Below are 15,808 nucleotides of genomic sequence, written 5' to 3'. Positions count from 1 at the left end.
ATCACTCTGTCATTGTTTGATTTTGGTATTGGGGTTATAAAGTCCTTATAAAATGAGTTGGAGAGTATTTCTTTTCTTTCATTTTTTTCTATTCTCAGGAAGAGTTTTTATAAGATTGGTATGATTACTTCCTTAAAGATTTGTTAGAACTTGCCAATGAAATCATTTGGACCTGGTATTTAGTGTGAGACCATTTTAAAATACTGTTGCCATTAGTTGTTATGAGTTCTCAGCTTAAAAAAATTTCTTCTTGAGCAAGTGTTCTTATTTTCCTAGGCAATTATATATTTATCAAAGTCTTCAAATTGTTACTGATAAAATTCCTTTTGTCTCATTAATCTGTCTTTATCTGGAGTATGTTCCCTTTTTAATCTGTATCATTACTTGTTTGTGAATAATGTGTGTCTTAATTTGTTACAAATATTTAAGTCACAGAAGTTTTCACGGAAGTTTTCAAATTACTTCTGTATGTATACGTATGTATATATACATTAAAATGCACATGTTCATATTTTAAGTAGGTTGGAGAATATTCGGATGTTGATATAACATCCCTCAGTTGCATTTGAATGGGTGGGGCTGTTCCTTAGAAGGGAGTGAGCTTGGGCTGACCACCCGGTGCAGGCGCCCGAGATCATCTGTTGGCATCTTTCACAGGCCCCTTAGGATATCATTAAAGGCAAAAATGATGATTAGAAAAGAGGCGTAAAATGTAATGTCTCATTCCCCCCTCCCCTCCAAGCATTGGCCTGGGGCTCCCATCTCAGTTTTTGCTCCTAAGGGACAAGCTTCTGAGTAAGAGAGAAAGGATGGAGCATTTCAGATAGACTGGCACACAATCCACAGCTTTTCTGTGCATTACTGCAGCTATTAAGAGCTGGTGATACGTAAGTGGAGATAAAAGCATGTCACAGTGTGATGCCGTTTTATTGCGGGAAGAGGGGAAAGGTCGGCGTGTGAAGCGATAACATGCATCCCGTGCGTACACAATGATTGTCTCTGGTGACGAAGTTATGGGTGAATATCACTTTCTTCTCCACTTCTGTAGGCAACCTGTACATTTGGGTTTTACAATAGTCATCTATGCGTTACTTTTACAAACAAATATAATCAGCAAAACTATTTTCATTTTGAGAAGGTGAAAGTGTGGCAGTTATTCATTTATAGTTCTTTCCTTTAGCTTTGTCAGGACCTGGATGGTCTATGACAGCAGCCTTGTGATCCCTGAACACAGCTTGACTAAAGGGTGAACGTGTCTGTGGTGAGGACAACTTGGGTAAGGATCCTTTAAGTCCTGGGAAGCAGCTCTCTGAGAGTGGGTCAGACATCCACTGTTTGTGACTGTGTGTCCGCACTTCTGGCATTGTCTCTGCTCGTTTCCCTTGTGTGTGTGTGTGTGTGTGTGTGTGTGTGTGTGTGTGTGTTTTCTAGGCTTTCAATAAATCTTCCTGATGAGGCAGGCCTATCTCAACATTGCTCATGAATGCTGCTGGGCAGTATTTATATTTCTATTCAAGCCAGAGTATCAGAGGGGGCCCAGACTACCCTGGGGGTCGGGGTGTAACTGATTCAAGAAAATTCCAAGAGGAAGACTTTACGGACAAACAAAAGTGGAGCTGCTTAGCAAACTGCCTTCTTCACGTGGGAAATTCTCTGCGGTGCTACCTGAAGGTGGGTGTAGGGAACCTCTGTCAAGGGGCTGGGTCATCTCGCACCCAATGTTGCATCTAGTTCATGGGCCAATAGGCTTGAAAATCCAGGGGCCCATCAATCCTCGTCTCTGGAAATCCAAATGGAGAGCATTAATAACATACATCTTACGGAAGCCAAAGCGAAGAGGGTAGCTATTTTTAGCTCGGGGCAGGAAAATGTGGCTGGAAAGGAAACATCTGCCCCAAGCTGTTGACTCTTACGCTTTGTATAGAGGCCTTTTCTGTCTTGAAACCATCAAAAATAAAATAAGGTGGTTGGTGCAGGCCTGGTTCGGGAAGAAAAAGGCAAAGCATTCCTCACTTCTCACTTCTCTCACTTCTCATCTTCTTCTGAGTTGGGCCTGGGGCCTGGAAGAGACCTCTTTGGAGGCAGAGGGTGGGAGAGTGGCTGAAGGACTACCCAATTGCTGTGAGTCTGGGGGACCCTCCTAATTTCGCATCTTCATCCAAGATGGCCTCACCGTTGAGGGTTCAAAATTGGCAGATGCCCCAGTTGGGGGTCACCAGACATCTCATGCTGGGAGAGGATCTCTGGGTGTTCTGGCTGCTGCTTTCTGAGCAGAGAAGTCGTTCTTTCTTCCAGGGGCAGCAAGAAAGTTCCCTTCCCTCCGAGACATGCCAGCCTCCTGTGTGTCCGGCTGGGGGCAAAGGGGGGGCAAGTGTGAACCTGCCACGGTTCAGAGACATCTTTTGGTCTCCACGGAAGCATTTTTCATCATTTTGGAGCATCTAGAGCAAGGCAGAATGGACTCCTCTGGGGGCTCGGGATGGATTACCTGATGGAGGAGGCGGGGTCGAAGTAGACAGTGCTCAGGCTGTGCACTGCAGGATCCAGCAGCACCAGCCACACAGACTTGGGGGATGCAAATAGCCCTCCCTGGAGTGGCTGGAGATGGAGAAGAGGAGGAGGAGGACCAAGGCAGAGTGTGTAGCTGGTTGAGGACCTCCTAGTCTTTGTCTTAGAAGACTGACTGGTATAGTTCTGTGTTCTTCCTTTTTTTCATCTCTCTCTCTCTCTCTCCCTCCCTCGTCCCTTCTCTCCCTCTTTCTCTTTTCCTTCTCTCTCTCTCTCTCTCTCTGTCTCTCTCAGCTCCTTTCTGTTTTCAGCCAAAGATTGAACCAGGAGAGAAACACTTTTTGTTTTCCAGATTGAGTAGAGAGTTGCCAGGAGAAACGACCAGGGAAGAACAAGAATACAAGGGCCTGAAAAGAGCTGTGCATTCCCTCTCCCGGCGCACTCCCAGCAGAGCAATGTCAGAGCAGCAGGCCTTGGAGGGTGTGAAACGGGGTTGCCAAATTGCATGAGTCTCTAAAACGATCCATATGTCTGGGCCGCACCAAACTTCTGCGCTCAGGGAGGGGGGCTGATAACATCATCTACTGGATGGGAGTACAGTTCTCTTCCTTTGGGGAGGTTTGCATGTCAGCCTGACTAGATGCTGCAGGACTTCTAATGATCCGCGTTTGGAAACTTGGGGTGCAAGTGCTTGGGGTGTGGAGGAAGGAAGAGGGGCAGGGAGTAGAGTGAACAGGAGAGAGGAGGTCTCTAAGCTGGAGTCTACGAACAGCTTAGTAGGAAAGGAGTTTGAAAGCCCCAGGACATTGAGGTTCCTTTCAATTTGTTTTCCATGCCAGGAGAGAGTTTTGGGGGAGCCACGGTGCAGATGGGTTCCAGGCCATTTGCCTACTTCGTGGGAAGTCTAGACTCATTCCTATAACTCACCCTCCAGAGCCAAAGAAGAGTCACTGTCTTCCCCTCACTTCTTTAACCCCCAAACTGTAGCTTCCTCTGGGGTGGAGGGTAGCAGATGGTACACAGCTGTGGGACACATCTGGTTTCGCAGGGATCAGAGGAAGGCACAAAGGCCACTTGAAGTCCCCAGGGCTACCCTGGAGGCATGTCTCCAAAGATGGGGTGGTACCCCTGACACTCTACCCAGATCCCATCTTGGACAGGCTTCATGTTTTTCCTAGTTTTCCACGCCTTCACTGCACTCCAGCTTCAACTGGATTAGATGATGATTTTGTGAGAGTGGCCAGGCAGCTGCTTCCCAGATGTGGGTTTTCTCTAGAGATGGCCCTATCCAAACTGGGGAGCTTGGGGAGGACCGGTTGGGGACAGCAGGGACAGGGCCTGGCGGATTCCTCTGAGGAGGTACTGACCTAGAGGAATGAGCACAGGACCATCTGAAGACCCCACAGCAAAGCCAGAGGATTAGAACTGAAGAGGGAGAGGGCCGGTCCTGGAGTGTTCTCAGCTCTTGTCTCTAAAACCCTGTGTCCAAACATATGACTGTATTGAATGTGCCAAATAATCTGACTCATTGTGTGTGTGTGTGCGTGCGTGTGTGTGTGTGTGTGTGTGTGTGTGTGTGTGTTTGCTTACAAGTAGAACATAATCTTGAAGAAAGTCTATTACTTCTCTGTATCTCCTGCATTTCTCGCTTGGAATACAAGTGGCCTCCAATCTGATCTCCCTCTGACCATTCTTGTGTTTCCCCTATTCATTCATTCTTCACACAGCAGGCAGAGATAATATGTTTAAAATTAAAACTGGGCCATTTCATCCCCCTGCTGAAAATGCTTCAATGACTTCCCTTTGCTCTACAAGAAAAGCTAAACCCCTCACGGGGACCAATCAGATCTGAAGGGGCCGGCCTCCACCCTGCCTGCCTCCTCTCCGAATCGGGCCCCCTGACCCACTCTCCCCAACACCGGCTGTCTCAGGTCCCTGAAGCTTGCCAAGGTCTCTTCCAACATCACATCTCTACTGGAGCCGTCCCTTTGACCGCTCGCTCCTCTTGCCTCATTGCTCTCTCTAAAATGGTTCCTCAACTTTTAGTCTTCCCTGAACACCTGATGGAAACTAAGTCCCCCCACCCGGTCCCTTCTGTTCTCTCTCACAGCACCCTCCTCTCAAAAGATCATTTGTAGCATGCATCACATTTCGCAGTTACACGTTTACTTGTTTGTCTCTTGTCATCCCCATCTGGCTGTAAGCAACATGAGGGCCGAAGCCATGTGTATGTTGTGCCCTGGCACAACGCAGGCCAGCAGCGGACCCTCTGGATATTTACTGAATGAATGAATGAACCGTGGCCTTATTTTCTGGTCAGTATTCTCTGCTTGATTGGTTCACATATATATTTTTAGTTCACACATCAGTAAGAGATGTTTTCAACATTTTTTATTTATTTTTGGGACAGAGAGAGACAGAGCATGAACGGGGGAGGGGCAGAGAGAGAGGGAGACACAGAATCGGAAACAGGTTCCAGGCTCCGAGCCATCAGCCCAGAGCCCAACGTGGGGCTCGAACCCACGGACCGCGAGATCGTGACCTGGCTGAAGTCGGCCGCTTAACCGACTGCGCCACCCAGGCGCCCCGAGATGTTTTAATGTTAGGGACTGACATGGGATTGTCGTATGCTAGCACAGTCGTTTTCATAAGAAGCAGGCCGTTTTCTTCCAACCTCAAGTTCATAAGAGCATAAACTCAAAAGAATACCCTTTCTACAAAAGCACAATTGGTGATCTTGTCCTATTTTTTTTTTCCCCATTTTTCTGAGGACTTAGCAGAATGTTGTCACTGATAGCCCATGCCTTCTGCCTGGCGCTTGGAAATCTTAGCCCAGCCTTATAGCTGCCATTGCTTGTGACCCAGCCCGGCACTGGTTAGAGCTCTGGGTCAGACCCTGAGTATCCAGGTGGGCCTGGACAAATCTCTCCCCCGCTCTGGAGCTCAGCCTTGGCATCTGTGGAGTGATAGGGTTCCATGAAGGAACTGAGACCGTTCTCCCATCTCTAACTGTACCCACACACTGACCCGTCCGAGGGAGGCCGAGACAAGCTTGCTGCTGAGGGGACCGAGGGGGCGGCCAAGTCTGAGCCATAGTTGCTGCTGGGTTAGGGGAGAGTGGTGGTCATTTCCTTGTGTGAGGGGCAGCCAAAGGAAAGGGGGGGGGAAGCAGCAAAGTGGGTGGCCAGTTCCTGTCTCTGACCCTTGGGGCAGTGCCTGAAGCTCCTGCCAGGCTCCCACACCTTGGCTAAGAATAGCTCAGCTCCTTCCTGCTGGCCTGCAGTCCCCCGGAGCCCAGAGAAAAGAGAACCGGACTATCTAACTTCAGGCTGGGCTGTCCCTTCCGGCGATTCTCTCCTCCGTTGGGGGGATCAAAGGGCCGCCGGGGATCGCAATTCTAGTCTCTGACGCGACCACCTAATAATAGCACTGTGGGGTGCAGAAGAAGGGTGGTGTTTTCAGGCCACTGCTGAGGGGTGCTGGGAAGCTGGAGGCCTTGAGACTGAAAACTAAGGATTCTGGGTGCCCAGTGTTGGGAGGATGTGTCCTGGGGACTAAGGCCCTGGGGGAAAGGAAGCTCCTGCTTCTGACTGAGTAGGACCAAGGTGGGGCCCCGGCAGCTCCGCGGTGGACTGCAGCAGGTGACGGGAAGACCATTCTTCCAGAAATTGCCCACGATGGATGATTTGCCAGTTCAGAAAGCAGATCCCTGTGTGAGGGACTGGCCCTGTTCTGGCCTGAGGTAACTTCAGGGCATCACGAGGCCCCAGTGACTAGGGTGACCATCTAATCTATCATCCAAACAGAGACGTTTTTGACAGTGAAAGAGGATGTTGTTGATAACTACCAAGCATAAACAGAGTCTGTCCTGGGCAAACCGGGGCATCGGGTGGCTCAAACCACTCACCATTACTCCGTGTCCATGCCTTCTCCTTAGATTTCTCAATAGGAAGAGATGAGATATAATAGAGTAGAAAGAAGAAAGAAAGAAAGAGAGAGAGAGAGAGAGAGAGAGAAAAGAAATGGAGGGACCACAGAGATCTGCGGCCCAAGCCTGCTGGCATTTCACAGATCGTGATCTTCCTAAATCGGGTGGGGTTTAATTATAGCCACAGAGGAGTTGTGCTCCAGAGCCGGGAACGAAAGAACATTTCTCAGAAAGTTCCATTGCTTGGCTGAGGTTGGGGGCTGCCTGCATGGAGAGATAAGCCGCGCTGACAAGCCAAGCACAGCTCCGTGCCTTGGTTTTCTGCAGCTGAAATCCTGGACTTGTAACAAACGCCAGGGAAAAGCCGTGCACCTTCTCTTATTGCAAAATCACATCAGCTTCCAGTTAACTGTCCACAACCTATGCAGATCACTTGAACAAACAGGTCTATTGTTGATTCATGAACGAGCCCGTAAGGAGCAGATCATGTGTTACGTGCCAGCTTCTGTGTTAATTTCTGGAGCTGTGAAAACAGACAGGGCAATGGCCCCATCTCTTAAGGAACTCTTCAATCTTTCAGGGGAAACAGAGGGCTAAACAATTTGGGCAAGGACGGAGCAGCGCTGCTTTGGTGGAGAAACCTGTTCCTGAGCCTCTTTTTTTCAGCACCGTGGAAGACTTTCACAACCTCCCCGTAAACAGACGACAGTTGTCCATGTGGCAAAGCCCTTGCTGAAATGGTGCTGAGAATTACTGGGAGGCATTTTGGAGTCGTTGTCAGGAGCGTGGGGGGCTTTGGAACCCATCAGACCTGGATCTGGATTCTGGCTCTGCCAAGCCCCAAATTGTGCACCTTGAGCAAGTTTCCGCGGGCAGATGGTAATGGTGCCTACTTCATAAAGCAGTGTGTTAAAGCTTTCGTGGGCACATGAATCACCTGGGGACCTTGTTAAAAATGCAGATTCTGATTCAGGAGGTCTGGGCTGGGGCCCAAAGTTCTGCATTTTTAACAGGCACCCAGGTGACGTTAATGCTGCCCGTCTGAGAACCACGCTTTGAGTGAAAGGGCATAGAATCGTGAAAGATCAAAGAAGCTCTGAGCACCGTGCTGACAAGTGGTAAGTTAAGTACTCAGTAAATGTACCCTATTACTCTTCAAATGAAATATTAACATGTTTATTTAATATCATTTAAGTATCTCTCCATATATTTCCTATTATCCTAATTTAATATAAAATTTCTTGAGTCAGGGAAAAGCTCCCTGTTACATTTCTTGGGTACCATGCGGTGCCATGTTTTTTTGTTGTTGTTTTTTTTTCATGGTTCACGGCAATGGGAAAATTCCAGAAGAGAGGAATGGGAGATTTAGAATTTGCTTCTAATACCACCCCACATCCTCCTGTCGTGAGGGGTGATGGGAACCCATTGAAAAGTCGCATGTCTCCTGCAGAATATATCTAAGTATGGATACTGTGAAGGCATCACTCCCAGATCCAATACTAGCCGTAAGGAGAGAAACAGGGGTTCAGATATCAAAAACATGATATAAGTCTTGATATTTTCATAAACCTTGGTGGTTTTAAGATATGGCCCCAGATTTGTTGAGACTCCTACCGCTGAGAGGCGGGCTGTGTGTTCCTGCCCCTCGCATCTGATCTGCCTTGATTGCATTGGCTAATGGAGGACGATGTCAGTGCTGCTGGGGCACTTTGGAGGCTAGATCAGAAGGTTCCCGCAGTGTCCTCCTTTTGCTCTGGGAATGCCTGCTCTCTTGACATGCTCCCTCTCCTGGAACCCCGCGGCCACACACTGTATGGAGAGGCCCCATCAGGGTGCTCTGCCTGATAGCCCCAGCTGAACCCAGCCTTTGTGAGTCTGATCAGGCACCAGGCATATCAATGAAGGAGCCTCCAGCCATCTCTTATTCCCCAGCGGAGGCCCCACAGCTGTGGAGCAGAAATTAACCCTTCCTGCTGAGCCCCGACCCATGGAATTCTCCAACCTGATGACGTACTAGTTGTTTGATGTCAATATGCTCTGGGGGTCAGCGAGGGGGGATTTGTTACTCAACAATGAGTAATTCAGACATAGAGCAATATTTATATTTAGAATAAGAAGCATAGTGAGCCCTTCTTTGCGGGTGTTGAGTGTCATGTGCTCTCCAGTGCAGAAACTATAGGTAAGCATCGAATCTCGAACAACCTCAGTTTCAATTCTGTGATTAGTCTATTGTGTCATTGGAAGAGGAGGAGTAAAGAGTGAAAGAAAAACAAAATAAAACCAGGCTTTGGCATCAGACAGATTTGAATGCCAAACTTAAAACGTTATCAGTTGTGTGAAAGGCAAGTAGGTTCACTTTCCTTGGTCTCAGTCTTCTGATCTATCAAATGGGATAATAACACCTAATGCGTAGGGGTTGCGGGAGATAGCGAGTAAAAATAATTATAATGAACACATAAATAATTGCTATTGTTCCCCAAAATATCTCTAGGGAAAAATGTGCACTGGTTATAAGTGCATAGAAAATGGGAGCCTAAGCACGTGTGGCAGGGATGATAAGTTTCTGAAGAAGCTGTCCCCGAAATTAATCCTTCACATGACTAAGAATAACTAAGATATTCTCAGACTTTAGAATTTCAAACATTTCCCCCGAATTTTGGGGACAGATCTAGGGGGAAACAAAAGACTTCTAAGAGCCTTATAATAGCCAAGACAATCTTGAAGAGAAACAGGTCTGGAGCTCTTGTATTATTCGATATTAAGGTCAATTATGAAGGTATAGTAACTAAGATCGTGTGGTTTTGGCGCAAGGAGAGGCAAACTGAGGAACGGAACAGACCAGAGTTCAGAAGTGCACCCACATGCGTTCGGTCACCTGACTTATAAAAAACGTGCTAACCCAGAGACTATGAAGAAAACAGAAGAGGAGTAAGAGGTGTGAGGAGAACAAGGATGAGGATTTCAGAACCAAGGGGACCAAAGAACTTCAGGGGGCCAGCGGAGATCAGCAGCGTCAAGGGAAGCCGGGGTCTGTTAAACCGAAAAGTTACTCCGGAGTTGACTTTCAAGTGACTGTTGTAACCCAAGTGTGAGCTCTTTCAGCAAAGGGACCAGAGAGGAGTGGTTTGCAGAGCGAATAGAAGCGATGCGCTGGAGACAGGAAGTAGAAGGTGCATCTCGAAGAACTCCTGGTGAGAGGGGAGGCAAGACGTTCACAGAAGGTGTAAGTGACAGGAGTTTCTTATTTAGTCGTCAAAGACAGCAGAGGCTTGGGGATGTTTATACGCTGAGGACACGGCGAACGTTGGGAGAAAGGGGAACATACGTGCCATGAAAACATATGATATCGGCCACCCGGAGGAAATTCAGTGTCTTCTGGGGAGAAAGGAAGATGGAGAGTCAAGAGTAACATGTGGATAAACTGTATTTTATGAATCGTTAAATGTCTCCAGAAACTATTATGTTCACATTTCAGTTGAAACAGCCCCAATTCTTGGACATCCTCAGTTATCTCTCAAAGGCATTTTAGCTGCTTAAAAGTATATTTTGGAATATTTCAGCCATAAAAAAGGCTATAAAAAGTGATGTAAAGAACTTGTGAGCCTTCTCCCTTAAGAAAGAGAACATTATCGACACAATTAAAGACCCCTATGTGCCCTTTTTCCGATCATAACTCTGTCTCTCCTCACTCTGCCTGCAAAAAATCGCCATCCTGAGTTTGGTGTTTATGTATTTCTGAACATTTCTTTATACTTCGAATACATTTGTATTCATCTCTGAGTGATATTTATTGTATTACCCATTTGTACATTTTAAATAAATGACGTTGTATCATGTGCTTTCTTGACCTTGGTTTTATCCCTCAAAATCTTTGCAAGATTTATTTGTGTTGACATATGTTTATTAATTTGTAGTGATGCCTGGTATTCTAATATGTGGACATATAATCTATCTTCTCTCATATTGATGAATATTTTCAGTATTTTCCAATTATAAACACTAACATCATGAATATTCTTGTACATATCATCTTGTACATATGTGCAAGACATTATTGATGGTATATACGTACCTAGGGGTCAGATTGCTGGATTGTTGGGAAATGAACCCACTCAACTTTAGTATGTATTCACAAATTGTTCTCCAGTGTGGGTGCCACTGTTGATAAATTTGGGGGAAGCCTTAGTTATTATCTCTTCAAATATTTCCTCTGCCTTAGTCTTTTCTTTCTGGAACTCTGATTATATACTTCCTAGAACTTCTTGTTCCTTCTACACCTCTTTATTTCTCTTTCATAGTTTCTAGCTCTGGATATCTGAGCTGTATCTCAGATAATTTCTTCATTTCTACTTTACCATTCAACTAATTCTGCCAATTCTCTCTTTAGCTGCATCTTATTTTAAATCTATACAAATAGAAATGTATAGATTTTAAATATATAGATTTATCCAGTAAAAAATCTCAGTCTTATGCTTATGTTGTAAAACATATCACACATACAGAACTGTTGGATTGTGTCAAGAGATCTTTATATTTTCAGGATATTAATTATTTATTCGTTATATGTTATATAATATCTTCTCCCAGTCTGTGACTTGTCCTTTTTTTTTTTTTTAATGGTTTCTTTTGTTGGGTAGACATTCTAACTTGTAATGTAGTTGAATTCATCAATCCTTTTCGGTATGATTTGTGTGTTTTACATCTTGTACGAGAAGTTCTTCTCTGTATTGTAGCCTTAAAGACATCTTCCCATGATTTTGTCCAAAAATCTTAAGTTTTGCTTTTTACATTCAGTCTTTAACCAAATAGGAATGGATACTATTTGTTGCAGTGATATTGGGACCCAATACTGTCATTTTGAATGAAGTCAATTGACCCAGAACTAATTAATTCCTCGTCTCTCTTTTCCATTCCAATCTTAAATGCCACTTTCACTTAGACACATGTCCCATATTTCTGGGCTCTCTTGTCTCTTCCAGTCGCATATTTCTATCCTTGTGTCAATACCTCACTATCTTGATTACTCTACTTCCAAATAAATGTTGGTGTAGCCATGCAGTGCCGATGCTCTCCACCTCTTTCCTTTTCTTCAAAAACATCTGGACTCTTCTTGAACTTCCATTTTCCCATATAAATTTTAGACTCAGTTTACCCAGAAAAGCTATTCGGTTTTTTTTTTTTTTGTAATTGTGTAAACAATATTGGGGCGCCTGGGCGGCTCAGTCGGTTAAGCGACCGACTCCGGCTCAGGTCATGATCTCGCGGTCCGTGAGTTCGAGCCCCGCGTTGGGCTCTGTGCTGACCACTCCGAGCCTGGAACCTGTTTCAGATTCTGTGTCTCCCTCTCTCTGACCCTCCCCCGTTCATGCTCTGTCTCTCTCTGTCTCAAAAATAAATAAACGTTAAAAAAAAAAAAACAATATCAACTGTGAATATGGCAGTTTTATCTTTTTCTATGTATTTCGTATAACATTTATTTCTTTTTCCCGCTGCACAGACCACAACAGGAAGTACGATGTTCAATGGAAGCAGTGATACCAGACATCTTTCTTTGTTCCTGATTTTAAAAGATCATCAACCGTCTCTGACATTTCACCAGGAAGAATCCTATTCTCTAAGTGTGGATCAATAGTTCTCAAACTTTCGTTCCCCAGCACTTCTGATTCAGGAGGTCCGGGGTGGGATCTGAGTATTTGCGTTTCTAACAAGTTTCCAGGTGATACATTGCTGCTGTCCTGAGGCCACATTTTGTGAATCGCTGGTGTAGACATAACTTGTGTCAAAGATTGCTATTTTCAATCCTGCCGTCTATTCTCCTCTTGCTCCTTAGTAGAGAGCTCTGATTTTTCATTGGGAACATTGCAGCCCAGAGGAGACTAACAAGTCCCAGACTTCTAGGTCTTAGTCATGTGACTAAGTTTGGGCCAACAAAATGTAAAGCCAGGAGTTACATAAGCTGTCCAGGGGCACCTGGGTGGCTCAGTCAGTTAAGCATCCGACTTCGACTCAGGTCGTGATCTCACGGTCCGCGAGTTCAAGCCCCACATCGGGCTCCGTGCTGACAGCTCAGAGGCTGGAGCCCGCTTCGGATTCTGTGTCTCCCTCTCTCTCTGCCCCTCTCCCATTCATGCTCAGTCTGTCTCTGTCTCAAAAATAAACATTACATAAGCTGTCGAGAAGAACTCCTTCAATGAGAAGTGCTCAGGTTACACATTGTGATTAAACAAACCACAGAAACATAATGGGTTAAAGCAAACGTTTTACCTTGCTCACAATTTTGTGGGTCAGGGACTCAAGAAGGGTTTGGCTGGATCGTTCCCCTGGCCAGGGCTGGATCGTCCTCTCCAAGATAGGTTCTTCACTCATACGTCCGATATCTCTGTGCTTTTTCGTCTCACTTCACATGGTATCTCTTCAGAACTGTTTTACAACGTTTGGGCTTATCACAGCCTGATGGCCTCAGAGAAGTCACGTTTCTTAAGCAGAGACCAGCTGTAACGAGGCAGAAAGCCATCGCTTCCAGTTCGGTTAAGGATATGCCTCGAACTGGCGCAATGTTGTTTCTGCCATATCCTACCGGTCAAAGCAGTAACACAACCTGCCGTGTTCAAGAGGGAGAGAAACAACTCCATTCTTTGGTGTAACATTGGAAGGGTCGTATTGGAAAAGAGCATCTAAGATCTCTATAGCCTTCTTTGGAAAAGACGAACTGCCATAGGGGGATGGGAGGCAGAAGTAATGGCTGAACCATAATGGCCACGTGGGACCACGAAAGTGAAGCCAAACTCTGTGACGGCAAAGCAGAGAGGAGCCTAGGTCCCCTGTGATTCCACAGAGCTTCCATGTCATCGCTGGTGTTTGATGAGTATCATCTAATGAGAGAGAAATGATCTTCTTTTGATATTTTGGCAGGTTTCTGTTAATGTGTAGATGATTCTGATCCTAATTAACTTACCACTTTTTAGTAGTCTAAGGAAATCCACACCTTTGTATCATGAACCTGCGTTGACATTTATTATATTCTTTCCAGCATTCACTAAGGTGATCATATTGTTTTTTCTTTCATGAGTTAATATAGAAAGTGATATTAATAGATTTTTTCAATGTGTGTGTATATATGTGTGAGTGTGAGTGTGAGTTTTAATACATTGCTGGTTTGGTTTGCTAACATTGTTGTCTTTTATTTTGCACCTCTATTTATCAATAGAACGGTATGTTATTTTTCTCTTACTGTCCTAGTATACTTTTGCTTTAGAGTTATATTAAAAAAATATATAATAAGTTGGTAGTATTTCCTCTTTGTCTACTAAAAAGAAGTGTTTGTATAAAATCAGAATTATTTGGGGGTGCCTGGGTGGCTCAGTTGGTTAAGTATCCGGAACTTGATCTCGGCTCAGGTCATGATCTCACAGTTCATGAGTTGGAGCCCCGCATCAGGCTCTGCATTGGCAGTGTAGAGCCTGCTTGGGATTCTCTCTCTCCCCCTCTCTGTCCCTTCCCCGCTCCTGCGCTCTTTCTCCCAAAGTAAATAAACCTTAAAAAACTAAAAATAAAAAAAAAAAATAGAATTATTTGTTCCTTAACTATTCTATAGAACTGATTGCTAAGTATCTGAATGTTGGGTGAGATTATATGTGCACGTCAATTCTTAACAATTCATTCAATTTACTTAATAGTTACATTAATACGCAGATTTTCTATTTCTCTTGAGTCAGTTTTGGTACGTAATATTTTTCCTTTTGCCTAAGTTTTTAAACATAAAAGTATATAATTAGGGGCGCCTGGGTGGCGCAGTCGGTTAAGCGTCCGACTTCAGCCAGGTCACGATCTCGCGGTCCGTGAGTTCGAGCCCCGCGTCAGGCTCTGGGCTGATGGCTCGGAGCCTGGAGCCTGTTTCCGATTCTGTGTCTCCCTCTCTCTCTGCCCCTCGCCCGTTCATGCTCTGTCTCTCTCTGTCCCAAAAATAAATAAACGTTGAAAAAAAAAATTAAAAAAAAAATAAAAATAAATACGTATACATATATACTTGTATATGTATATACAAACACAAATCTGGTCAAAATATATTTCTACATAGTTTAAAGATTCCTGTTATTTCCAGAGTTTCTGGCCAAACATTAAAGAAAAAAGGAAGAAAGAAAAACCAGCATGCCTTTTCTCTTATTTTCCCTCTTCAGATCATTTTCCTCTCTTTTAGCTAATTCTTTTGGGCATTACCTCTGTATTTCTAAATAACATGTTTGCATGACTACTTCTAGACTTTTCATTTTAGTCATTACACGTAAATCTCCTAGGTTGGCAGATGAGGCCGGGCTGTCTCTCACTTCACCTCCCCCGTTATCCCGTTCACTCCTCTCGTCCCCACAAGATTAATTCCAGGAAAGACAGTTAAGTGTTTCATTTTATAACTATTTTATAACGATACAAATTCTATTCAGGCGAATCAAGCAACTTTAAAATCCACCCCCCCCCCTTCCTGAACTAGTTCTGTTTATCATCCCTGGAAATAACTAGAGTGTTGAGTTTTTATTTGCGTGAGTTCCTGTGTCTTTATCATTGACTCAACCCTAAATTCTTCACCGTTGTTGAGCTCATCTCTCAAGACATTCAGGTGCACCAAACATTCTATCAATTGCATCTTCTTAAAGAAATATTACCGCCTTCAAATGTGCTCTGGGCTGGACTGGTGGCCATCTGTGTCTGAAGCACTGTCTCATCCTGGGCTGTCCCTACTCCCTCATCCCAGCGATTCTCTTTGTTTCTCTCCTCTGCTGGATTCCCTGTTTCCCGTGTCCTGTCTCCCTCTTTCTCAGCGTCCTCCCTCATTTGTGACACGTGCATCCTTCACCAGCTTTCTGAGAATCCGTGTCCTGGATGGAGGCAAACCTTTCCATATCTTATATGTTTGAAATTGTCTTTACTCGCACACTTAGTGTCGCTAAGAATAGAATGATTGATTATAAGTTGTTTCCTTTTATAATTGTAAAGGCATTACTTCATTGTCGTTTAGGTCCCAGCGTTGGTATTCCAATTCTTGATCTTTGCATGTGGTATGTTCTCTTCTTTCTGAAAATCTGAGGGTATTTTCTTTGTTCCTCAGTGTTCTGAGAAGCCAACATGTGCCTTGGTGTGGGTTATGCTCATCTATAATGTTGGGTGATCAATACATCTTTTATCTGCCCATTTGGAAAAAATCTCTTGAATGATATTGCTGCTTGGATGTTGGACTTTCTGAACCAGTCTTCTGGCATTATCTGTTCAATAATATTTTCTGTCATGTATTTTTACTCTATGGTGATTTTCAGCTCTTTCATTGCATTTTAAACTTCTGCTGGAATGTTGTTTATTTCCAGAGTGCTTTTTAGTTTGTTT

The sequence above is a fragment of the Lynx canadensis genome, chromosome F1 (genome assembly GCF_007474595.2).
Source record: "Lynx canadensis isolate LIC74 chromosome F1, mLynCan4.pri.v2, whole genome shotgun sequence".
Lineage (NCBI taxonomy): Eukaryota > Metazoa > Chordata > Mammalia > Carnivora > Felidae > Lynx > Lynx canadensis.
The sequence above is the reverse complement of the archived record's forward strand: the minus strand, read 5'-3'. Positions refer to the sequence as shown.